General features: G+C 50.7%; 2 long non-coding RNA genes across 4 annotated transcripts; one reads left to right on the top strand and one right to left on the bottom strand.

Moving 5' to 3' along the window:
• Window positions 1-25685, top strand: LOC135978629 (uncharacterized). Of its 3 annotated transcripts, none has more exons than XR_010596010.1 (4): window positions 1-113; window positions 711-781; window positions 20739-20933; window positions 23093-25685. It is a non-coding gene; the product is annotated as an uncharacterized LOC135978629 (long non-coding RNA). The 3 variants fall into 3 exon arrangements; XR_010596008.1 differs by having other exon boundaries at window positions 10-113; window positions 20739-20920; window positions 23093-25684; XR_010596009.1 differs by lacking the exon at window positions 1-113 and adding an exon at window positions 386-571 and having other exon boundaries at window positions 20739-20920; window positions 23093-25684.
• Window positions 4074-12235, bottom strand: LOC122173495 (uncharacterized). The gene is made up of 4 exons (XR_010596011.1): window positions 11999-12235; window positions 11296-11389; window positions 6179-6274; window positions 4074-4664 (listed from the first exon to the last, which is right to left on the bottom strand). It is a non-coding gene; the product is annotated as an uncharacterized LOC122173495 (long non-coding RNA).
• Window positions 25686-26416: the final 731 nt, after the last annotated feature.

The following is a 26416-nucleotide window of genomic DNA, read 5'->3' as shown; positions in this document are numbered from 1 at the left end:
CTGAATTTTGCAGGTCAGGAGATTGCAATCCACCAGCAGTTGTTAAGACCACAGAGGAAATTTATTTGACTGGGGTTCAGGGACATAGGGATAACATTCAGCTGCAGGCAATGGTGAGTAAACCTAAGAAACACAAGATAAACTAAACAAATAATCTAAAAATACAGTACCAAATTTCCCGTTTGGTTTTAAAGCATCTAATAGGGAAGTTTCACTGATTTAAACTCCAGTTTGGCTGGTAACTGAAATGTATTTACATTCTTGAGGGAGCCAGTGAATCCTCTGAGCCTGCTGGGTCAAGCTGTCAAAAGTGGGGTCGTTGCACTTCTCCTCAGCATGTGCAAATCAGTTTAAAAAAAAAAAAGAAGAGAGAGAAACCACTTTGGGAAGCAGGGCCTCTTCCTAGGCCTTGTCTGCATTGGGACTATAGCCAGCGGGGTTGCTGCATTGGTGCAAACCCCTGATGTAGACATCATGGTTCACACGAGTGGTTAAATCCCAACGTAGATAAGTTTCCTGCCTTCGTGTCCATCAAGCCAGGCTCTGGAAAGCCAGGTCCCCAGCCCGCCAGGTAAGGCCCTTTCAGCATGTGCTTTTCCTTGGCAGCTGTGGTCACAGGTAGATTTAAAGAGGAGTCCGCACAGTGAATGTACTAATTAAAGCATAGGAAAAATACATATAATGAAAATTGGCTTTCTCCTGTTCCTCAGAAACATTTGCTCTGATGTGTACGCAGCTGACCATCTGAAGACATGGATAGTAGGAAGGTCAACTAAATAAGGTAAGATTTTTACATTCTAATTGGTTATCTGGAAAGGCAGCTGGTGGGACTTGATTTTTCATTCACAGGGTGACTTAAAAATCACACAAACTGGAAGGATTCCCCCCCCCCCTCCATTTTGTAAAAAGACACTTGACTGCTTGCTACGTTGAGAATAACTGCTAGAAAGTTGTTGAATGAGAGCTAAAAAGAAGCTTTAGGAAACACCCATACATCCTACTGACTGGAATGTGTTGGCATCTAATTTAGGTCTCTTCTAATTTCTATAAAGGGTTAATTAGATAGTGAGACCCAAGCAATGGGTTGAAGGTACAGTAGTCTGGGAAGCTGACCTGGAAAAGGAGATAACATAAGCCTCGGGAACTCATTCTGAATAATATGCACAAACCTTTGTGGAGTGGCATAGCTGGGCCATGCAATTAAGGGAAACTGTTGCAAACTCCCCATTTATTTGTATGTGATCCCAGTGTCTGTACACAAACCCCAACTCATGTGTTGTTAGTAAGGGTTTTGCCCCTGAAAGTCTGAACCTTAAAGTTTGCATGATCCCTCCTAGACATTGCTGGATGTGCAGAGATTGCACCTCTACGGTTAACATCTACTGTACTGCTGTACATGACTTCCCTACAGTATTTCCGAGTAACAAAGGTTGTCGGTGTTTTGTGAGTCAGAATAGACTCCAGCTCCCCCTACCATAGCTGGGTTTCAATCCCTCTAGTCAGCAGCTCTGACTCTGGATACTCAGAGGGAGCAGTTTAGTGGAGTAAGAAGGAGTCACATTACCTGTATTGCCACCCCCAAACATTCAAACTAATGATCCAGGCCCCCAAGACTCAAGAGATGTTTATAAATAAATACATCTGGAGTTATTTTCTTTCCCTTCTGGTTTCTCAGCCTTTAGAGGGCACTTGAGTCAGGTTTTCAGACTTTTCCCTGCTCTCATAGGGGCAATGAAAGCTGCGATTCTCATGTAACCCCTGACCCTAGAACTGGGGCTGTAAGAAAAACACCCACTATTGCAAGAAGTGTCCCAGGTCACACTGGGGAGCAGAAGCACACTGTCTGGCTTAAAGCTAGCTCATGTATGTCTACACATGTTACAATCACACCTCCCACTGTCTCATTGCCAAGTCTCCCTTCACAGCTGTGTGATGCTGGTTTGTGCCCCTAGAGGCTGCAGACAAGGGAGAACTGTAAGTAACTTACGCTAGCCCCTTTTCACACTTGATTACTCAGACATGCTTTTTACTGCATGCTACTATCTCTTGCCATTACATGGGATTAGATGTAGCCTTTTATCACCACCATAAACTGACACGCTGGTGCTGCCAGTAACAGGTGGCACAGGATCAGAGCTGCTACTGGGGCTGAGAGGTTAAAGCTGGCTAATGCAAATGCTATTAAGGCTGTTGCCACTGACAAAAGCAGAACAATACACTCCTGAAAGCCCTGCCACAATTACCTCTTTCATGGGCACTGAGGCGGCACAGCCACAAAAGCAGTTGTTCTATTCAACTGTCCGGGGCCTTGTTTGTTATTTTACCATCTTGCCTGAATAAGTTATGTCTGTTGGGATCTGTGCCGGTGCAATACCAGAGGAACGTACACTGTGTTGAGTAGCTGGAGGGGCAGGAGATGCGGTGGCTCAGGAATGAGGTCTGTTGACAGCCTGGGGGACTGGACAATTGAAGGTGCTGCAGGCCAGAACTGAGATGCACTGACAGAGTTTCTGAGGAGCACAGAGCTAGAGCAGAAGGGGATGCTGCAGGCTAGGATTGAGATGCATTGGGAAAGTTGTATGGTGCCCCAGAACTGGGATAATGGGAGATGCAACCGCTCAAGTCAGGATTGAAATACATGGGCAGAGCTATGTAGGAGGAACCCACGAGTGGAGCAGCGAGGGATACTACAAGGTCAGTGCTGAGGTGCACTGGCAAAGCTATGGGGGGTCCTCAGAACTGGAGCAGCAGGGCATGCACAAGAGCAGCAGGTGGGCCAAGGTGCATTGGCAGAGCAGTGTGTGGGCCCAAGCTTGAAATAGCAGGGAATGCAAGAGAACAGGTGAGGACTGAGATGTTTTGATGCTATGCAGGGGAAGGTCACCGGGCCCCTATGCACAGTGGGGCTAGCTCAGGCCACTTCAGATAGTTCTTTAATTCCATGAGCATGAAATGCATTTATATTTTAAAACAAATAAAATGTAAAAGCATTAATCTGTTGATGAGCACAGAGGGTTAGACCCTTAGATCCCCTTCATATGTTACTCTTTTATGCCCTGTCTTTTTGGCAAATCTGAAAGAACCCTTAAATCCCTCCTCCTCTTGCAATAACCTGGAAGCTGAAGAAGATGGCTGTGTTTAACTTGGTGCGGCTGAGTTTACTGAACTTAGCGTGAGAGCCAGAGGGTGCAGTGTTATTTACAGTGACTTCCTTCCCAAACCAGCAGTGAGCTTTATATAACACAGTCCAGCCTGACATCTCATTTGTCTGGGCTCTGCTGGGAGATCCTGGAAAAGCTAGTGGAGGGTCCCGGCCAGTCTTTTCCATTAGGTTCTAGTTAATAGGAGTTACATGCATGGACGGATCCAAGACTAGAGACCTTCTCTCTGATTGCTTCTTTCCTTTGCCAGCCAAGGAACATGGAGCCTTTAAGATGCTGTGCTCCCTGCCTCCCACAACATTAAGTGGTAATAAGAGCTGGGAACACTCAGCACTTTGCAGGAGCCAAGCATGCCAGCAAAGCCCATTAAGACGGTGAGCTCTTTGGGGCAGGGACTGTCTTTGCTCTGTGTTTGTCCAGTGCCTAGTGCCATGGAGTGCCATGACTGGGGCTCCTACATGCTACTGCAATACAAATAATAAGCAATAAGAATGACAAGTTTGAGAGAGTTATATTCGGGGTGGGGAGGCATTTTCTTGCCCCAACCTTGTTTTCAGGGGGCTTAAACCACACTCAAAACCCCCTCGCTCTTTGGGATGAAATTTCTTACACTCGTTCACAGGCACAATGTCATTCGAACGGTTGCTAAGATTCCAGCTGCCTGTTGCCAGAGTCCTGGTGAAAACCCCTTGACCCTTCGTGCTAGTTCTGCCTTGTTCCCCCTCTGGCTGAGGCTGTGCCGCGGGAGTTTTCCCTGCAGACCTGAAGGAAGTACAGAAATCCTGTCGCTCCCTTTTCTGTGCTCTAGCAGGCCCCCTCAGAAGGAAACCACCTCACTCTATGAATATTTTAAGAGCTCAGCGGGGCTGGTACGTGTGCTTTGCAGTTGTTATGGATCTTGTCCCAATAGGGGAGTTCTAATAATAGATCCTGAACTGTGGAATGAGAGGGCAAGGGGCTGATTCTTAGAAGAAAGCTCTTTGTCTATACAAGAGATTGTACAAATTCACTCATGTCCCCGTAGGGTATTAAAGGGGAAATGAAGCGGGATGTAATGCCTGTTGAGAGCAGCTGATCACAGGCCCCTTTTCCCCTACAAATCCACAATGCTATGCTTTTAAGAAAGATGCACCTTTTATTCAGACAGATCGGCATCACCGGTTCCTTCGGATTCAAAACTTCAAGACTTCGTAGAATTTCAGGCCAGAGGGGACCATTCGATCATCTTATCTCCCATGTAGCACAGGTCATAGACTCTCAACCAATTACTGAGCCCAATAATGTGGATGCACCTGTCCCTTGTGCCTTGCTGTCCATGCGTCGTTCGTACTGATCACACTTGGCTCTGATGAAAAGTTGGCCCAGACGCAGCCTTCGGGGTCGCATTTTCCTATCTGCGCAGCCTGGAAACCCCATGTTTCCTCAGGGAGCTCTGACTTCTTCTCTCCTCCTTTCTGACAGAAAAAGGAGTAGGCAGCCATCACGATCAACATCCCATCCCCGCTGCAAAAAAGAACCATGTTGTAACTGGGGCTGGGGACAACTCTGGTGGAACTCGTCCCCACCCCCATCCCCCAAGACAGCTAAAGTTGTAGTGCAGATGGACTCTTCATTAACTGGATTGTGGAGCAATGCTCTGGGCTCCCTGGGTGAAAGGTGCTAGAGAGGCACAACGTAGGGTTGTTACCCGAGTGATGCGTGGCTGCTTGAGGAGGTGGAGGAGGAGAAGCTTTGGCAGGGGACAAAGCACTATTAACCCTGGTGGGCTGGAAGTTCAGCTGCAGTGATGTTGGGGCCTCGTGTCTGCAGGTGCAGACTAAGACCTGGATTCAACAAAGCCCTTTTGCACATGTGTAAGTGCTTTGCTGAATCAGGGCCTAAACAGCGCAAAAATCAGCCATGGTGACAGTACAAATCAAAGGCTCCCAGCCAGTCGACGCACCATCAGTCACTGGGTACTGTGCTCCTACGCGCAAGGAAGGCAGCCAAGCGTCAAAGTGGGGGACCAAGGAGGCGCTGCCACAAGGCACTGAGCTTCCAACTCCCAAGCCACATGATGATCCCCTTTTAAAACCCCTCTGCAACACATACAGCGTATCGCCACCCCAGAGCTTGCTGGCTCTTTCCCCAGAGTGCCTAGCAATCACTGCCCCAGGCAACAGCAGCATGCATGGGGATTGAGAATGGCCTTTCATCTTGGCTTTTCTAGCTGTCCCAAGGACACTGAACTCAGACCACTGACACCGGGAGAAGCATGTAAGGGGAGGGGACAGGATTTTCCCTTCTCACAAGAAGTCAGACAACTCATATCCAGCATGGTCTCCATTGGCCAGTGCAACTGGTTGGGCTGTACCAACCGCCCCAGCAGGCAGGCAAGAGTTCCAGTGAGAACTTTCAGAGCCAGCAGCAGTTCAAAGTTGGGCCAGGCCCGCTTGGGGAGTTAACTCCCAACTGCCAGGTATTTTAAGGTAGGGGGGGTAGCTGTAGCTCCCCATAATGTTTCCCCAGGTGAAATGAGATGGCTGTGTTTGCTTCAGCTCCCATTCCCGACCTAGCCCCTGTACTCCATTGTAGTGCCAAAGGGCCCAATTCTCAGTGGCACACAACTCTGACAGTGGAGATGAGCCTAAATATAGGTGGGAAGGCCCCCTTCCTCCCTCAGGAACACTTGCTATGCAGAGGGTCTCCCTGACTGCTGCAGAGCTGACATAAGCCTTGCTTTCAGCCTCTTGCATACCGAGTGTGTGCATCAAGGGTGTGCACTGCCCTATGGCTATTCTCTGGTTCCTAGGGCCCAGGGGAAGCAAAGTAGAAACTATAGCAGCCCGGAGGTTGCTCTAATTTACACCCGGGGCCAGGCAGCCTCCTACATAGCCCCAGAATACAGGAGACACAAAGGTGGTTTAAAGCCACCTTCCCCCCTCATCCACCCTCCCTCCCTGCCCCAAGCACAAGAACAGAGCAGCCAGGTTCAAAGTATCTCCCTTTGTAAAGGAAGGTGGGTTTTTTGTGCCTACCTCTGTGGAGAAATCTAGCATTGCGTTTAACTTTTGAACTTCCCTCCTTCCAGTCAGCTGAGGAGAAGCTGCTTGATCAGGGTGGAATGTCTAAGCCTGAGGAGAGAAAAGGGAACCCTCTCAAAAAATGCCTGAAGTGCCAGGTAGAGTTGGACAGAGCCTCTTTCAGTATGCAAGGCCTGTGTCCTTGCTGCAATACCAAGGCAGGAGAGGACCAAAAGAATCAGAAAGGCAAGAGGTAAGGAAGCAAGCTTAACAAGGGGAAGCAACACTTGAGTGCAGTGTAGCTATTTTATCCACTGCCATCTGGCAGCAGCACCTAGGGCTGTGCTTGTATCAGTAACGTTGATGTAGCCTAGACGTGGACGTGGCTGTTCCCTGCCCCAAAGAGCTTCCGGTGGAACTTCCGCAAAAACAATATCCCCGGCCATAGGCCAGGGACAGAGGCAATGGCCACAAGGTTTGGAACAGTGGCTTTGTGAAAGCAGGGAGATTTGAAGAGGGAGGTGAAGGCTGGCTCATGGAAATGGAAGTGTGTTTAGCTACCCAGGGCAGCCTGGAGGCAGGGGCAAAGCAGAGAGAGGGATTTGGCAAAGGGAGCAGCTGGCTGAGAGAACTGGGAGGAGCGCAGAGGTGCGAGACAGGGTGAAGGGTGAAATAATAATAATGTAGATTGTCACAGTATGGGATCAATATGAACTAATTTATCCTCTCACGCCCCTGCTACGCAAAGAGGGGGAAGCTCAGGCACAAGGGAAGTGACTTGCCTGAGGTCACACAGCAAGCCACAGCCACACCCACACTGGGAGCTCCTAGGCCTGTGCTTAATCCACTGGATGTGACGAACTGGGACTGTTCTTGCTGGGGTGTGGGAATGCTGACAGGGGAGTGTGACTAGGATGGTCTGCATCGGGGGATGGGAGCCGGCCCAAGGGAACATACCTGAGCTTGTAACATGAGAACCCAGGAGGGGGTTGGAGGTCAGATGACTCCGGGGCCCGGAAACTGAACAAAGGCTGTGGGAGGGGTCGCTGAGGGCAGAGTGCTGGAAGCAGGCTGGAAGGAGGCTGGAGAGATGGCTGGGAGGCAGAGATGGCTCTGACCCCCCAAGGGGGGTGGGCCGGCATGCCCTGGGACCCCAAGCTGGACCTAACGGAGGGGGGCCCTGTTGTCTGTGCCTGCAAGACCTGTCTTGGACTGTATTCCTGTCATCCAAATAAACCTTCTGCTTTACTGGCTGGCTGAGAGTCATGGTGAATCGCAGGAAGCCGGGGGTGCAGGGCCCTAACTCCCCCACAATCCGCAACAACTGGTGGCAGCGGTGGGATCTACTGCACCCCGTGGACGGCGCTTCCTGCAGTAAGTGACTGGGGAGCAGTAAAACGAAGGGGGATTGACGGGGACCAGGCACGCTGAAGAGTGGGAGAGAGACGGTTATTACCCCTGGGAGTGTGTGACCAGCGAGAAGGACTTTTGCAGTAACAGGGTCCCCCGGGGGGATCGCAGCGAGTGGTCCCAGGGGCGGAGGAGTCTGCAGCTCGACCCTGGCAGAGAGGTGGTGACCTCGAGAAGGGCTGGCACACTAGGGGTCCCCCTGGGAACTGTGGGGAGCTGTGAGCACACAGGCCGGGGAGTGGCCAGCAGGAAGATGTATGCCAAGCGGCTTAAGAGCGACCTGGTGGAGCTGTGCAAGCAGAGGCAGCTGCGCATTGGGAGGCTCACCAAAGAACAGCTCATTGCCCAGCTGGAGGCGGAAGATCGTGCGAATGAACTGATCCCTGTGTCTCAGGGAAGCAGCCTGGCAAATGCAGCGCAGGCACCAGTGTCTGTCCCAGCTGGGAGTGGTCAGCCGGCTGCTGAGGGCTTCCCGAGACCCCTCCTTCCTATGCCTAGGGGAAGGGTGGGGAGGAGCCCAGCAAATACCGAAGGCGCCGTGACCCCCCCGGCCAGCAGGGGGTCCCCCCGGCGAAGCTCGCCGGCCAGCAGAGGATCCTCCCGGCGACGTTCGGCATCCGGGGAGCGGAATTGGCTGGAATGGGAGAAAGAGCTAAAACTGAGAGAGCTGGAGGATCGTGAACGACAGAGACAGCATGAACGGGAGGAGAAAGAGAGACAGCATCAGCGTGAAGAGAGACAGAGACAGCATGAACGGGAGGAGAATGAGAGACAGAGACAGCATGAAGAGCGACAGCGTCAGCATGACCTGGAACTGGCGAGATTGAAGGGCAGCGAACCCCCGGCTGCGGTGAGTGAGGGGGGACCCAGGACTGCACGGAGCTTTGATAAGTGCATCATGGCCCCATACAAGGAGGGGGAGGACATGGATGACTTCCTGGAGGCCTTTGAGACGGCCTGCGAGCTGCACCGGGTGGATCCCGCGGACAGACTCCGGGTCCTTACCCCCTTACTGGACCCCAAATCCGTGGCATTGTACCGCCAACTGGGAGAGGCAGAGAAAGGGGACTACGAACTATTCAAAAGGGCCCTGCTACGAGAGTTTGGGCTGACTCCTGAGATGTACCGGGAAAGGTTCCGGGGTCAAGATAAAACCCCTGAGATCTCATATTTGCAACTAGCCGTCCGCATGGAAAGATACGCCAGCAAGTGGGCTGGTGGGGCCCAGACGAAGGAGGACCTGATTAAACTGCTGGTACTGGAGCAACTGTATGAGCGGTGCCCATCCGACCTGAGGCTGTGGTTGGTGGACAGAAAGCCAGAGAACCCGCGACACGCCGGGCAGCTGGCTGATGAGTTTGTAAAGAGCCGGTCAGGGGGTGGCAGGGAGGAGCCCCAAAGGAACAGGCCCGCCGCGATGCAGAGAGAGAGTCACCCTGGGACCTCCCAAAGAGGGAATATGGGGAATCCCCTCCCACGGGGAATGCCCAGCGTCAGGGACAACCGACCGGCTCGAGGGGACCCACAGGACATGAGCTGCTATTACTGCGGCCGAAGAGGCCACGTTCGGGCCCAGTGCCCCAAGCTCAAGGACAGACTGAGCAGACCGAACCCGCATAGGGTTAACTTGGTAGAGGCCCAGACGGACGAGGGGCAGGCTTCTCACGCAAGAGGGGCTGGCAGCTTATCAACTGCTCAAGAGAGAGAAGGGCCCCAGGCCAGCTCCTCTAGGGGGCTGGATGCCCCAGACTCAGGGTTTTTGGTTTATACGGTGGGCGCGGGGCTGTCCCTCCGGAGAGAGTACCTTGTTCCCCTGGAGGTGGATGGGAGGAAGGTCAATGGATACTGGGATACGGGCGCAGAGGTGACGCTGGCCCGGCCCGAGGTGGTGGCCCCAGATCAGGTGGTGCCCAACTCCTACCTGACCCTGACGGGGGTGGGCGGAACACCAGTCAAAGTGCCCGTGGCAAGGGTACACCTGAAGTGGGGGGCCAAGGAGGGCCCCAAGGATGTGGGGGTACACCCGTATTTGCCCACTGAGGTATTGATGGGGGGGGACCTGGAGAACTGGCCAGGCAACCCCCAAAAGGCACTGGTTGTGACCCGCAGTCAGAGCCGGCGAGGGGCCCTGCGCCCTGGCCTTGGGGGGGGTGCCTTGCCTGAGGCGCAGGACCCTAACCTGGTGGGGAGGGAACGCCCAGGGACGCGGCTCAGGGAGGCTGCAGCTTCGGACCCAGCGGGCGAGAAAGAGCAGGTGGCCATCCCTGTCCCAGCTGCTGAGTTCCAGGCCGAGCTACAGAGAGACCCCTCCTTGCGGAAAATAAGGGACCTGGCCGACCTCAATGCGGTACAGACCATGGAACGAGGTGGCCGGAAAAGGTTCCTGTGGGAGAAGGGGTTCCTGTACCGAGAATGGGCTCCCCCAGGGAAAATGGAGTCAGGGGGGATCAGGAGGCAGCTGGTGGTACCCCAGAAGTATCGCCGCCAGCTGCTGTGCCGGGCCCATGACATTCCCCTCTCAGGGCACCAGGGAACCTGGCGTACCCAGCAGAGGCTGCTACGGAGCTTTTACTGGCCTGGGGTCTTTGTTACTGTCCGACAGTACTGCGGATCCTGTGACCCCTGTCAGAGGGGGAGGAAGGCCTGGGACAAGGGGAAAACAGCTTTAGGACCCTTGCCCAGCATAGAGGAGCCTTTCCGGAGGGTGGCCAAGGTTAAAAGGGCGGCTCTAAACCAAGAGAGCCCAAAGCACAGACCTCCAGACTGGAGCGCTGGGAGAAGACCACAGCCCAGTTGGAACCCCAGAGGTATGGGGGTGGGAAAAGGGCACAGGCCGCATAAACCTTCCCACATGCGAACTGCGAGTGCCATCAAGCACCCCCGACCTAAGGGGGGGCGTGGAACGGAAGGGGCCTGGTGTAACTCCCACCAAGGAACTGGAGGGATGCGGGGGCATCCATGGGAACGGGGGTAGGTTCGAACTTCCCCGGGTCACTGGCTAAAGTGACCCTGCTCAGTTCGGTCTCGAAGGGGGGAGAGATGTGACGAACTGGGACTGTTCTTGCTGGGGTGTGGGAATGCTGACAGGGGAGTGTGACTAGGATGGTCTGCATCGGGGGATGGGAGCCGGCCCAAGGGAACATACCTGAGCTTGTAACATGAGAACCCAGGAGGGGGTTGGAGGTCAGATGACTCCGGGGCCCGGAAACTGAACAAAGGCTGTGGGAGGGGTCGCTGAGGGCAGAGTGCTGGAAGCAGGCTGGAAGGAGGCTGGAGAGATGGCTGGGAGGCAGAGATGGCTCTGACCCCCCAAGGGGGGTGGGCCGGCATGCCCTGGGACCCCAAGCTGGACCTAACGGAGGGGGGCCCTGTTGTCTGTGCCTGCAAGACCTGTCTTGGACTGTATTCCTGTCATCCAAATAAACCTTCTGCTTTACTGGCTGGCTGAGAGTCATGGTGAATCGCAGGAAGCCGGGGGTGCAGGGCCCTAACTCCCCCACAATCCGCAACACTGGACCACACTGCTTCTGCAAACGAAAGCAGGGAGGCAGTCAGGGCTAGAGTTGTGAAGAGCCTTGAGGGGGATGCGTGTCCAAATCCAAAGGTGGAATCTTGCTTCTCACATGACTGAAGGAGATGAAACGCAGTGTACGTGGGTGGGGGAAAGGCTTGCTGAGAGTGGACACCTCTGTTTTACTTTATAGGTGTATATTGGTACAAACCAGATTTTGCTGGGGGAATCTGTACATTAGTGTGTGCAGTCATCTCTTTTGGCCTGACCGGTTAGACAGCATTCAGGGTCTTGCAGGTTGTCGCCTTTAGGAGAAGAAATCAGAGACAGTCAGGTATTTCTTTATGTACACTCTTTGTAAATAAACAGGATTAAATTGCAGCAAGGGAGGTTTAGGTTGGACATTAGGAAAAACTTCCTAACTGTCAGGGTGGTTAAGCACTGGAATAAATTGCCTACGGAGGTTGTGGAATCTCCATCATTGGAGATTTTTATGAGCAGGTTAGACAAACACCTGTCAGGGATGGTATAGATAATACTTAGTCCTGCCATGAGTGCAAGGGATTGGACTAGATGACCTCTCATGGTCCCTTCCAGTCCTATGATTGCCTCGAAGTCCTATTTCCCTAAACACAGCAGGGATCAAAAAGGAGGTTCACAGTTTTAAGTCTCTTTCCAGCCAGCACTCTACCCAAAAAGCTCTCCCTCTTGGCTTTTTCTCAGGGCCATAATCTTTTCCTGTCTGCTTGACTTTCCTGCTGCCTTCTCTGCCTGCTTCTGCTCAGAGACACATCTACCTCCATCAGATAATACACTCTGCACACACAGCTCCGTTTCTGCCTAGCTTTGCATATGTTGGCGACCCCTACGGTTTCAGTTGTCTTACTTGAAAAAGGAGCTTAGCTGCTTCTTACTTTTATCCTGATTGAAGGGCAGCCATTACATCCACCAGCTTCAGTGAGGTTTCACCCAACTTCCAAAGCTCTGTCCAAGTTGCAGAACTACCAGGCTGGATTCCTCTCCTAGCCAAACATCCTGTCACGGGGTGAAGGCTAAGTGCTGCAGGGTTGTTTGAATGGTAATTGCTCTGTAAAAATTCCTGCTTAGCCAGTTCTCCTCAGGATCCAGGGGAGGGTAGTGCAAACCCAGCCATTAAAAGGCAGCTTTTCCAGTCTCATGGGGAGGGATCCCGTCCTGGAAGGCTTAGCCCACATCATTGGCGGATTTCCTGAACAGCTCATCCTGGTGCCTGCTAGGAGCAGATGAGTTATTCTCCAAAGCCTCCTCTACACTTCCCAAGGGTGAAATTTGCCCTTTGCAGAGGGCCAGCACCAGTCCTAGACATCCAGTTGCACTTTGGCCCTCTGTACAGGATGCACCCAGGACACACTTCCACCAGTGCTAGCATCAGTGAGGCTGCAACAATGCTGGACCACTGTGGGGAGAATGTCTGAAAACCCTCAATGAGGACTGATACGTAGCCCTAGGTAGCACCCATCCATGGGTGTTAGCTGCTCTTGTCTTGGGCAGAAAGTAGCTCCAGGCTGGGGCAGACAAGATCTGCTGCCTGATAGGACCAGGTCCATCACTGAGCATAGCTCTATTGCTGGGATCCGGAAGGCGAGTTAGACCCGGTGTCCTGGTTCAGTTCCATCTGAGTGTTAGCTGGTTTTACATTTACTGTGCAGGCTCCCAGACTTTATGCTGAGTTTAGCCATCTCCTAACATCCAGGTGTATCTCCCGCACGTTCTGTTAATAAAATTCATTATTTGTTTGTTCTACTACTCTCCCCCCTCAGCCCCTCTGTCCCCCATGGGATTGTTTTGTTTGGGAAAGCGCTGGTAGTTACTGTCCTTGGAAGATGTGTCATTCATCCATCCACAACCCCAGAAGAAGGTATGGGGGAAAGGGAATTACCTGCTGAGTTGCTACTCTGACTCAGAGAAGGAGAGAGGGTCAGAGTGGATCAACCTAGCAGAAATTGCCCCATTTCAGCCAGGTCTGTGTACCAAAAGAGGCATAGACCACAGGGCAAGAACATTTAACCCTTCAATTCACATAAACACTTCAGCAGTGAACTTCAGAGTGCATAGGGTTAAATTCAGCCCTGATGCGAGTGCCTGGAGTCCATGGAGATAGCGGAGGGCTAGTTTCTTTAAGCCAAAGAAGTTGGATGCCCGAAAGAACAGGTGAGTTTGGGCTAAGGGGCTGCAGGTTCTTAGGCTGCTGTTGTATTTAGGAATGACACTGGCTGAGGCAGAGCAATGAAACTGCTCAAAATGCAGAGGCTGAGTCAGTAAAGGCAGGGAATTATTACTCCAGCTCTGTTGTTTCATGAGTGAGGAAAGATAAGCGCACACCAGAGCGTGTGTTTGTCAAATCAAGATGATCTCCACAGAGCTGGTGAGTGGAAAAGGTGGAGGTCTTCCTCTCAACTCTCTGCCATTGCAAAGTGTCAGCAATGAAGCCAGATTCACAAGCAGGAAATAATGTCTCAGCTCTTCATACGTGAGACTCTCTCACATGTGCCCATGTCCCCTGCTGGATAATGTCATCTCTCCAGAGCTGAACTGAAGGACTCCTCTGTCCTGGGAAGGTGGAGAGGTTTGTGAGAGGTGTTGAATGCTTAGTCTGAGAATCATCCAGACCACTTTGAGCAGGGCCTCTGGTCTTAAATTACCCAGAAACTGTTTCCACTGGAAAGTCTTCTGCACAGACACTTCCCTTTGACACACTGGTGCATCAGCTGTTTATATGTTACTGTAAATGGCAAATGGGGAAAATATAAATAAATTAATGGAGATATCCTATCTTCTAGAACTGGAAAGGACCTTGAAAGGTCATTGAGTCCAGCCCCCTGCCTTCACTAGCAGGACCAAGTATTGATTTTTCCCCAGATCCTTAAGTAGCCCCCCTCAAGGATTGAACTCAAAACCCTGGGTTTAAGCAGGCCAATGCTCAAACCACTGAGCTATCCCTCCCCCTCCAAAAGGAGATGCAGGCAGTGACCCTCCTGGGGTAGTCATAGATATTTCTCGCTCTCAAAAGCCCAAAGGGATTTCTATGCACTGATGTGCACTGAACTGCTACACTGCATGCACACTTCCTCATCAAGTTCTTGGCAAGAGTCTGTCTCATTTACAAATTCCCTCCTCCCTCTTGACCTGAAATGAATATTAGAAACAGACAGTAAAAGGTCAGGTTATGATGTGAGACTAGATCCCAATGTTCTTTGGGTTTCTCTAGCGTCACTACATTGTTGTTTTCCACATCGGTTTTGGTTCCAATCTCTGCTAGGCAGGGAAGGGAAGTCAGTTCCTTCTTGTGATCGACAGACGTTAAGAGACATTTTTAGTAACTGAAATTTACTCATCTGCACCCGCCCAGAGACACAACATGCACAGTTACTATGCTGCCTGTTGAAAATCAGCTCCTAAGATCAAATGAAGGTGATGTCTCATGGCTCCCCCCGCTTCTCTGTACAGCAATAGCTTCCCAATATGAAGAGGGGCTCAGCCTGAGGCTTTTAAAGGGCTAGAACCCATGAAAAGTTTGCAGAGGACTCCCACAGCCTTAACAGATCTCCTGGACGCTTTCCCCAGTAGGCCATTCCCAGTCGGATCCCAAGGAGCAAGCCTGCCATACAATAGAAAATGAGCCAAGTGAGCCACCTGCTGGTCAAGACCGGGCATGGCCAAGGAATCTAGCTCAGGAGAGCCTCATCCACCCAAGCCGACGCTGCCCATGATTTGCACAGGGTCTTCCCCTTTCCCGGAAATGCTCCAAGAGCAAAGTCTCCACACACTGAGCCGTTACTTTTCCAAACCGGCAGGACATTCCAGCGTACATTATGCAGCATTGCCACAAATAATCAGAACGATTCTGCCAGGCACATCAACCAACTAATGCTACATTATCCTGCCCTTTTTTCTCACCAGCTCCTCGATTTGTGGAATCCAGCCATTCACAACGTGCCATGCAGCCCTCAGTGCAAATAAGTGAGGGTCCATGCTAAGATCAGATTTGTCTTTAGTCTCACATCATGGGCAATTTGTTGAGATCAAGATCCTTCTGTGAAGCCCTCCTGTCCCACCCACAGTGCCAACCCTGCCTCTCCTTCCAGAAACTACTGCATAGGGCATGCACACATGGAGAAGTTGTATTGGGAAAGAGCTAAGAAACAAATGGAAATGCAAATGTTTGAATGCACTGTGGAGGTGCTGCATTAGGTTCCCACCTCCATTGGGCTGTCTGCACCTGTCCCTAGATTTTGGACATTCCATGTATTTACCTGCCTTCCTGCTCTCCCACTGCTCTTAGATTCCCCCCCCCCCCCGACACTTTGCAGGTTAGCCCAGGATGCCTGTGTTTGCTTCCCCTCCCCCCTTCAATTTTGGTTTCATCTGCAAATATGGATCAGGGTTGAATTTACGCCAAAAGAAATTTGCCTGCCAAGGAAAGAAGTGAAGCTGCTGCAGAGGGAGCAAAACAGCCCTTGGAAACCCTTCAAGAATCCTTGCCTGGGCTGCAATCACTGCTTGAACTATGACAGATGCTTCCCCATCGCAACAGTAGCCACTCTGTGCTCACCAAGAACCATTGGTCTAATGCAGGGGTAGGCAACCTATGGCACGCGTGCCAAAGGCGCACTCAAGCTGATTTTCAGTGGCACTCACACTGCCCGGGTCCTGGCCATCGGTCCGGGGGGCTCTGCATTTTAATTGAATTTTAAATGAAGCTTCTTAAACATTTTAAAAACCTTATTTATTTTACATACAACAATAGTTTAGTTATATATTATAGACTCATAGAAAGAGACCTTCTAAAAAGGTTAAAATGTATTACTGGCACGTGAAACCTTAAATTAGAGTGAATAAATGAAGACTTGGCACACCACTTCTGAAAGGTTGCCAACCCCAGTCTAATGCATTTGGACTCAGTGCCTTTACTGTGTAACGCCAATACTCCGACTAGGGGCGAGGGCAATAGCTGATCGTGCTTTCCCAGCACCTCCAACTGCTGGAGGTTGAAGAGGTGGAAGGAGAAAGGAAAAGAAAGATGAGAAAAGTGGCAGCTGTGATCCCTTTCCGGGGGAGCAGGAATGCAGCCCATTACCTTTCCTCTCCCTGCCTGGAGCACTGTGTTAGAATCCTGGGAACGCCGCTAGCCAGGGAAATCCTGAATGGCGAGGAAGTGAGGGATCCTGACAGGAATTGACAATCAGTTTTGTGAATAGCTCTTGAATTATGTGGTTTCTTTCCGGTGTTGCCCTCCTGCTCCCATCCAACCCTGTTACTAATGCACTTGTTGCTCTGCAAAGGCTCCTGTGCGATGCTGCACAGGACAGTAGGGCGTTGCACTGTGCACTAATGAGCGAGTCACTGGCTTCTGGGGAAGTGTCACTCGCATGGTTGAGGGTAGAAGCTCTTCATAGGTGAGGCCTGCAAACTGATAGCTATCATGGCAGCATGCTAGGGAAAAGGCTAGAACTTATTCTAGCTGGAGGAGGAACTTCCTTCCCCAACTACTGACTGCAGGGAAAGCGATGCTGCTGGCACTGGGGAAACCAGGCAGGAGGTAGAGAATAACCAGAAGCATGAAAACAGTGGTTGCAGAGGCTGCATCGGCTGGAGGAAGGTGACAGTGGGGAGGTTCAGAAAAGTGAGGTAAGTTAAAGAGCATCTGTTTTCTTCTCTCCCTGTAGGTGGGGGAGGCCACCCTTTTGGCCTCAGCTACAAGAGCTCCCCATCGATGCAGTGCCAGTGGTGCAGACCAGTTGCTGGTGCTTTACCAGCATGTTGTCTAGACCTGCTGTGAGCAGGGCGGGATGACAGGAAAGTAAAAACACACAAGTCCAGTCTACACTAGTGTCTCTTCCATTGCTAGCATCAGTGCTGGAGCAAAGGGAGAAGAATTTCAGTCTTCAGCATAAAAGCCACCATAAACATACCACTCGCCATCTTCCCATAGAGAAGTTTTCCTTGTCTAAGGCGTATTGGGGTTATGAGATTAGCCACTGCACCTCCCGTTATAAGCCATATTCCAGGGCGGGGGCAGTGGCTGTTATTTAAGGAGTAGCAGAAGAGCACATAGTGCTTTAACGAGACAAGATTCTTGCCCTGAGGAGCTTACACCCTAACCTGACAAGGGACAATCGCCAAGGGAAAGAGCTGTGGCAATATGACAGTCCCCCTCCCAGCCAGTCCCTCTGCCTGCCAGAGCTGATCACTGAAGTGAGACTTTCATTAGCAATGATTTCTGTGAAATGCACAGGGAAAGGTCTGAGTGGTCTCATTGCCTTCACTCAATCTGTCCTTCCTTGAGACATCAGTCCTGCACTCCTGACTCCATGCAAGCCAGTGGGAGTTTCTCCCGATCAGGTGACCAGGATGAGGCCCTCCCCAATCTCCTGAGCTGCACGGCGGGCAGTAGCTCGCATTTCCTGTTTGGAATATTTGCAGACTCTAGGATTTTGAGAAGCAGATTCCACTGTGAAGTGTGCAAAGGCCCTTCTTCAAATCCAACATCCAGCCACTGAGCCAACCCCAGCACTTCCTAAAACGACATTAACACTCGGAATTACATCAGCAGCTGAAACGTACCAGTTTTATAAATATTTCCCATGAGGCTGTTGGGCTGAGCCATCCTTCTAAAACTCAGGATGAAGGAGTATTTAACATTTATCCTCAGTTTCTTCTCCAGCTCTCTACCCAACTCTCCCCACAAACCATCACTTTAGCCTTCTGAGGTCACATGATAATGATTTTATTTCTCTATGGGCCTGACTCTCAGGTGTGGCTGGCCTGTGTTCAGGGCAGGACCCAAAGAGAAAGGAAAAGTTGGCTTTTATGCATTCTTGGTAGCTCTGTAATTCTTTGTTCAGCCCCTGGAGTCATTTAGAGCAGCGTTAGAGCTCTCCTAACTCCCGTTGGGTCACCTATAGCCCCAAGCGACGGTTCTAGCACCTGGAAATAGCCAGAGCAGAGAGACTCTCCTGTCAATCCTTTTCACTGGCCACTCCCCTTCTCAGCTGGCCAGGGCTGCTGAGTTTAAGGCCTTTTGTCAGTGGAGCGGCACAAAGGGGCCGTATCATACTGAAGAAACAGGCCTTGCATTTCCAGAGCTGAGAGAGTCACTGCTGTGGGCCCTTGGAATGAGCTTGGCAGAGCTAACCCCTGCCCTAGAGTACATAGGAGGGGCTCCATTTACTTCAGTGGGGAATTTGGCCCTCAGCGGTTCCTTCAGAGCAGGTCTGTCCATTGTGGCAGCAGGCCCTGCTTTGTTTATTACAAGCAATAGGGAGCTCTATGGCTGATGGGTATTTTTCTGCTGGCAGGACACATGGGTTGGAGAGAAGAATATATCTGTACTGCTGAAGGTGAAAGTGCTTTTTGGGGCAGTCAGTTTTTAGCCCTGACTGTGTCCCCTTAAACTCATCAGTCATGAGTGTTGCAGCTGCTTTTCGGCTCACGTGCCCAGGAAATTCTGTTTAATTCCTTTCTGTGGCTGGTGAGATCTGAGAAGGGACAGGAGTAAGCACGCTGCTGCTGCTGCGGCCAAAGGCTCCCCTAGTGGCCTGTTTGCTTTAGAACTCGCTACCCTGCCTAGCAGGCTGGGCAGGGTCCTCTGCATAGGCAGAGATCAGCTCAGTCCCTGAGAGATGGCAGTCCGGGTCCTTTCTGAGCCAGAACGCAGAATAAACAAGACAAGAGATGAATGGATTTCACTGCCAAAAAGTGAGTTACCAACAAGGAGCAGTTGCATCAGGAGGCAGTTCCTTTTTCTGGATGTCATTTCCTGGCACGGGTCCATCTGAATGTGGCATCTTTGGCAGCTCGAAAATTCAGTGCTGAGCATAGTCTGTGAGGGAACTAAATCATTTTCCGCCTCACACGGAGCTTCACCTTAGGGGCATTTAACCACAAGTCATAGAAACAGGTGGGTGCTGAGGAACTGATTTTTAGCTTAAGTGAGCAAGGCACTGGTAATCAGGACCCCGCTCACAGCATTTGCAGCGTCAGCTAAGTTAAAGCCGTTGCTTTCAGTGGCTCAGAATCAGAGAGAGAAATAACTAATAGTCTCTTACCTGCATGCAGATAAACCAAATAAATGCCTAGTAAGCATGAACAGGAATCAAGAGTGCCAGAGTTCCAGAGCAAAGGCAGAATTCTAAGTGAATTTCACAGCGAGCTCCGTGCTTAAAGACAGTGTGTTTTTTCCATGGTCTCAGAGCCTGACAAAGTCTCTGGACAGGGTGTGCTGTACAAACGCTGGCAAGTTACAGTCAACTCAAATGAAAAGGAGCAACTTAAATACAAAGCACACCAGAGAAGGAGCTGGCTCCTGGAGTTATTGACATGGCTGAGAAGATCTGGCCGTTCTAAATAGTTCTCAGAAGCTGAGCACAGAAATAAGCCCCAGAGTCAAATGTCCCAGAAAGATCATGGAAGGTTTGAATTCCACACCTTTAATTCCTTATCGCCCAGCAGTTTAAATGAACACTTCATTATATACATTGCAAAATGAAACTGACAAACAAATGTCAGCTGAGATCAGTATGGACTCAAGGACCTAGCACTGCCTGCTCCAAGGGCCTTTCAGAGGAGATAGAAAGCAGACACCCTGACAATTTGTGGGTCCAAATTCAGCCATGGCATACACAGGCAGAACTCCACTGAGTGCAAGAGCTGAATCTGGCCTAGGATCAAAGATCCCATGATGTTTTTTAGGAACAGAGGAAAGTTAGGGACAGGGTTCGGTAACATTGGAGCTCAAGTCATTAAAACCAAACCAGTTTCCATTCCCTCTGCAGACTCAGAATGAAACCTGCTGTCCTCACATGCCTTGCTCTGACATTAGACCAAATGCTAGCAGGACTTTCTCTTTGCTGCTATCTGTTCCATACCCATCAGAGCAAACACAGCTGAGTCGCAAGTCTTCTGTTGTGTGGTGCGCACAGACAGGTTTTTCAGGTGAAATTCACCCCCAGCATGATGACTGCTGCACCACTTCAACCCTATAAGTGGAGCTGGGCAGACGGGGCCATGGGTGAAGCAGCTAGGTGGTGGAGGTCGGGACTCCAGACCTGTTCCAAATAGACTGGTGTGGAAGATAACAGGGCAGCAGCACTGTAGTGAATTTCATCCAAAGGACATCTCTGTGCACAACCCACTGCAGAAGGTCCTCCCCTCCCCCCAGGCGCCATTGACTATCCTTATAAGAATGTAGCTGGAAACAGCAAAGATAAAGCTTTTTCTGCAGAAAAGGGGGCAGCCATTTCTCATTATGTTAACTCCTAAAGGAGAGGGCTAAAAAGGGACAGTCAAGCGCCTCATCTTCTTTGCTTCCAACTGCAGAGAGTGTAATAATGGCCGGACACACAGGGGTGCTGATAAGAGACTGATCTTTATTGTCTGGCCCCACTCACCAGACACAGGTCAGTGTTACTAAAGATGCCCTTTCACACAACAAAGGGTGTTCTCCTGAAAATCTAGTGGCTGGTATTAGATGGCCCAAAGCAAAATTAACCAGAACTGTTTTTTTTCCATGCCGCAGTTAAACTCCATGTGATCATTTAATCTGAGGAGCTCAGAAGAGGATGTAGCGAGGTTTCTCTGAGGACCCCTCACCTCAGCACTGTCTCTTCCCCACAGGGATTCCTATGCATTTGGAAATGCAAGCGAAGTAACGGAGATAGAGCCCTTGTACACTGACTTTATTTCCTGTGGTCGCACTGGGCGGAGGAACGCTATCTACGACATCCAAGGAGAAGCAACCTCCATCAGCATGCGGAAGCTGGCAGGCGACATAGGCGAGCTCTCCATTGAAGGAGCAGGTGAGTGTGCAAGGTGAGGAAACTGCCATGGGCACCCCTGAAACATGGCTCCCTAGGCCTAGCCTGAAAGGCCAAGATATTCAACTCCACGCAAATTCAGGGAGTCAGGTGTGACCTGAAAAGCTCACAGTTGGGAAACCCAAGCACATTGAAGAGGAATGGCCCATTCTTGCCTAGTGTCACTGCCTTCTTATTTAATGGGTACGTTTGTCTGAACTTGGACTTCCTGTTGCTGTGAGCTCCTTACAGTGAGTGTGATGGTGATTCAGGTTCTAATTCGTAATGGGTAAAACACGGACATGCTCCTGTCAAAGCCCTTTGTGTAAACCAGTTCAAGCACTGATGTCTCTTCTGCGGGGCATCTAATGGCAAAGGGCACCGGCAGGACAAACTCACCCCTGCTGTGCTTTAGAATAATAGGCTCTTTGAAAACCTAAACCATAGTTTCAGAGGGGTAGCCGTGTTAGTCTGAATCTGTAAAAAGCAACAGAGGGTCCTGTGGCACCTTTGAGACTAACAGAAGTACTGGGAGCATAAGCTTTCGTGGGTAAGAACCTCACTTCTTACCCTTGCATCTGAAGAAGTGAGGTTCTTACCCACGAAAGCTTATGCTCCCAGTACTTCTGTTAGTCTCAAAGGTGCCACAGGACCCTCTGTTGCTTTAAACCATAGTTGTGTTTCTATGTTTTTTAATAATAGAATTTTTTAATGTAATCTTTCCCCTGCAGCGCATTCTGCTCCTGCTTTCACACATGCTGACCAACTGGGTGTACTAAGGCCAGGGAGCCTAAAAGTGAAACCCACTCAAAGCAAAGGGAAACTGATTAGTCTACCTGCCTGTTGTGTAAACAGCACAAATGGTGACAGTAAACTTTGTTTGTAACATTCCTTCCATTTTGATCTTCTGAACGTTGATTTGTAACAGGGATAAAAATGTGTTTTCAAACACTTTTTACCCTTTAAGCATGTTACTAGTGGATTCTAATGTGATCCAGCAGCCACAGAGCAAATATATTGGCAGCCAGCTACCAGGAGTTTCAGAAGACATCCAAAAGAACTCACCCTGCTTCTTTGTGTGACCTCGTAAGTGCAATGTCCCCCGCTTAGAAAGCGATCATTGCTCTAGCACTGCCTTATCTAAGCATTCCAGTTAGGTCATCTCAACCCCCTAAAACCTACTTTCGCACCCAGCCTCCTCCCTCTTTCTAGAATAGCCTTTTGCAGTTTGGTGCATGTTAGAGGTTGCATTCAGTTTGAGACCCCCCCGACCCCCAGTTTGAGAACCCATGTTTTAGGCCCAATATCTGGCCCCAATGAAGTCAATGGTGGCTTTGCCACTGAGTTCAGTGCGATCAAGATTTAGTCATTATTGGTCACTCCTTTGAATTTGGAAACATGGCTGTGTACATAAAACAGCTGGCTATACAAGCACAGCAGAAGTAGTTTGCTGGTGGTGGTTGGGAGTGAGGGAAGGGGTATAAGCTTCAACCGAACTCGTGGCTTCTCTTTTAGTGGAAGTCTTATCAATGCTCCTTTTCATTCATTAGAAAGGAGAAGGGCCTTAGTCTCCTGTAGAGGGGACAGATATACATCATGCTATTTTGGATCATGAAAGAGGGAGGCTAACATTTTGGGGCACTCCATCCCCTCTTCCCGAAATGGCTTCTGGAAACAACATGCTTAACTGAAAACCATGGTAGAAAACCACTCTCATTCCCTCTAGTGAAGTTCCCAAGCTGCAGGAGGCAAGTACAGTGGGATCAGAGCCTACAGCCTGAAGCCCCTTCTACTCTACCAACAGCCAGCGAGCAAGAGACAGCCCTGGAGTGGTTCGAAATCGCTGGTCCAAGTCTCTCCTTGAAAATAACCCAGAAGCTTGCAAATTCCATCCACTTCTCCAGGACCTGCTCTGGCATGAGCTTGGGCCACTAAACCCAGCAGGGGGGGAGTCTCAGTGCCTGAGCTCCAGCCTGAGTGGGAACGTCTACACTTCTATTTTTAACTCAGTAGGGTGAGCCCCTCATGCCAAGTCAGTTGATGTGGGCTCTGAGACTTGCTGCTGTGGGTTTTCTTTTGCAGTGTAGATGTACTCTGTGGCATTACAGCTGAAGTGAGTAACCTTTTGTTCTCAAGTTGCAAGTTTAATCCCTCTTTCTTCCTTTCGGTTTACAGGAAACCAAGCTGCTGCTTCTGAGAAGGAACCTGAAGCGAGACTTGAGGGGCAAGATGGCACCCCCCCATCATGAGCGCCACAGGAGTGGGTGGGGGAAGGGTGGGAGGAGGAAAGAACTGTAAACACTAAATGGGAATGTTCCATCAAATTTGCTGACAACTGAGAGCCAAACCAGAACAATGAATTCTCCCTTTTAAATGCCTCTGCTGCGACCATTCTGTTCAGATACCTGTAGGAAGCTCATCGGTGAGTAGTACATCCACGGAACTCTGTTCCCATCTAGGAGAACTTAGAAGAACACTGCACTGGTGGTAGTCACATGACCCACTCTCGAAGTGCCTCAGTAGCAATTTTCCTCTAGAGGAAATTTAAAATATACACTTCAGCCTTTACTGTATGTAACCGTTCTGCCCATCTAAGTTGGCAGCAACAAGGGCCGGGTTCTGTATCTAGGGGTTCCGTTTCAATAACGCAATGCAAAACCGGCTCGAGCCCCCACCCAGTGACCTGGGACAATTACATACCACCCCCTGGGCGCCTCTAGGAGGCAATACTTCCCCTCTCGCAAGCACGGAATCTGAGTGTAACAGAAAATGTTTAATAACATGAGGTAAACAACATCAGCATTAAATTGGAAAAACAACACAAACAGGCTTCATGAGCAAAAAACCCACCCCAGCAAATTGGGCTGTGTCCTTTCCCTTTGGTTCTTGAAACCAGCAACCCAAGAATCACCAAGGTCCCAAAAGTCCAACAACCCCAAAGTCTCTTGGGTCCAGCAACCCAAGGATCACCAAAGTCCCAAAAGTCCAACAACCCCCCAAAGTCTCTGTCCCTGGTCAGTGCAGCCCCAGAGTTCAAGCGGGGGGGGGAGGCACGCAGGGTGTTAAGGGGCACCTTACGTGATCCGAGGCCGACTGGCTGCCTCTCTGTGGGGTTCCACCGCAGCCTTCTCCACGAGCTGCTCCGCTCCACTCCACCAGCTGTCCTGTGAGCCGCTCCCGCCGTCCACGAACTGCTCTGGCAGCTGCTCCGCTCTGCTCACCGACCTGTGAGCCGCTCAGCTCTGCTCCACTTCAGCTGTTCCTTGGGCCGCTCCCACAAGGCTCCGCCCTGCTCACCGACCTGTGAGTCGCTCAGCTCCACTCCAACCATCCCTGTGCGGCTCCACTCTGCTAGCTGCTCCACCAGCCGCTTAGCAATATAGCTTCAGGCTCCCCCACTAGTTAACACAGTCTCAGTGATCTCAGCTCTTAATAACTTTAGCTCTTTTGTGATTTCAGCTCTTGCTAGTGCACCATTAGCCCAAAGTGAATTCAGCTCAGCAGCCTGTAACTAGACTCCTAATGGAATCAAAGTTAGCTCTGACATTCAACAGTGGAGAGAGAGAAGGTAGTGCAATTGGTGTTTCAAACCCTCAAAGAGGGCCCATACCATCAGATATAAATACCTGACCCCATCCTCTCTCAATTCACTGGGTTTGGTAACCCATGCCCCTTGTCAAGCAAGTGCTACTTAGGTAATGGTGAAGGACTCACTCAGTCGTTCTGTCATACAACAGTTCCACTGGCCTTGATTCACAGAATCAGGGTAACAAAACTTTATTCTTCCTGCCCCAATAATAGAGAAACTGGGGATCCCACACCAGCCAAAGTAACCACTTTGAGTTGCTGTTGTTTCATGCCAGGCGAGTGGGTTTGCCTATGCAAACCAGATCAGCCCCTGGAGTTCTTTTCCACACTCGCCATAATTCACCACCAGATGTCAGGGTAGAGCTCATCCTGACTCTGCTTACATCTATAAGGTACATTTTTTACTCTGTACATTTAGACTATTTATTTATTTCCTGTTCCCATAGATTAGAGATTTCGGTGCTTCCCATACTTCATCTTCCTTCTGTATCCAGCTTAGAGGTGAAGGGATATTTAGTGCTGCCTACACAGACACCTGGAGTCATGGGGATCAGCTGGGGAGGGGTGAGGGCAGTTCCTGCTGCACTAATATTGAACACTATTAACCTGTGCTGCTGCTTTTTGGGAATCAGAAAAGCACCAAAGTTCACAGGTGCATGGACAAACTATCTGCAGGCTCAGCAGCACCACACACACATGGGCACCATTTGGGGTCGTAGGGTTTTAAGTTACTGTTGGAAGAAGGGCAGAAGAGGCTTTCTGTGTGTTTTGACAGTTGACAAAATTCAGACTAATTTCTTTCAGCTTCCATACAGCTCCAAGGTATTTCTCTCTGGAAAAGTTTCACACGCTGTCTCTTCAGAGACATTTTTCATGGTAAAAATTGTTTGATAAAACTATAAGCTTGTTGTAATAAAGAACACACAACTCTCAGATAATAAAGTTGAGTGGGGGTTTTTTGTGCGATGGTCTCTTCCCTGCCCCCTTCTATCCCGTGAAATGTGGAATCGCAAACTCATCACACATCTATGTTGGGAACAGAGGGCAAGGAGCTATTTCAAATGACATCAGTGCTGTCCAGCTTCATATGCTCCCAAGTGCCGCAGCAACTTCCAGCTGAGAGTGGACTGGAAGCCAGGCTCAATAAATGCAAATCAATCCACTAGTTTGACACCAATGTCCTCCTATTTGCTAGAGAGCAGCTGCCCTGGCCGTGGTTATTTATCGTCTCTGGGATTGTAATTTGAACTTTGGAGCACAGGTCCTTCAGGGTCCAACCTCATACGCTCAGCACGATTAGGCTGGCTCAGGACTTGGCTGAGAGACCAAGGTGCTAGAGAAAATGCTGCTGGTGATGTAAGGTGTTGTAATAGGTCCGTGCCGGGGCTCGACCCTTCTGGACAGGAGGGGAGCCACACCGACTCGCTACTGCTGGGATAAGCAGTCAGTTAGTTCAGAAGCTCCGGCCCTCCGGTGCAGGGGCGGAGCAAAACCTTCAGCTAGCTCAGGGCTCAGGCCCTCTGGTGCAGGGACTGAGCAAGCAAACAGTTAAGGAGCCCAGGCCCTGGATCAGGGCGGGCCACACACAGTTATAGCTCCGGTAGGGTTACCATACGTCCTCTTTTTCCCGGACATGTCCGGCTTTTCGGCAGTCAAACCCCCGTCCGGGGGGAATTGCCAAAAAGCCGAACATGTCCGGGAAAATGGCGGCTCTGCTCCTCCCCGACTCTTCGGCTCTGTTTAAGAGCCGGGCTGCCCAAACGCTACCGGCTTCGGGCAGCCCCGTGCCTCCAGACCCTGTGCCGCCGGAGCCCGGGAGGGGAAGTGCCCGGCTGGGGGCGCAGGGTCTGGAGGCACGGGGGCTGCCCGAAGCCGGTAGCGCTCAGGCAGCCCGGCTCTTAAACAGAGCCG

Source organism: Chrysemys picta, unplaced genomic scaffold (assembly GCF_011386835.1).
Source record: "Chrysemys picta bellii isolate R12L10 unplaced genomic scaffold, ASM1138683v2 scaf349, whole genome shotgun sequence".
NCBI lineage: Eukaryota > Metazoa > Chordata > Testudines > Emydidae > Chrysemys > Chrysemys picta.
Note: the sequence above shows the minus strand (reverse complement) of the source record. Positions and strands in the feature narration are given on the sequence as shown.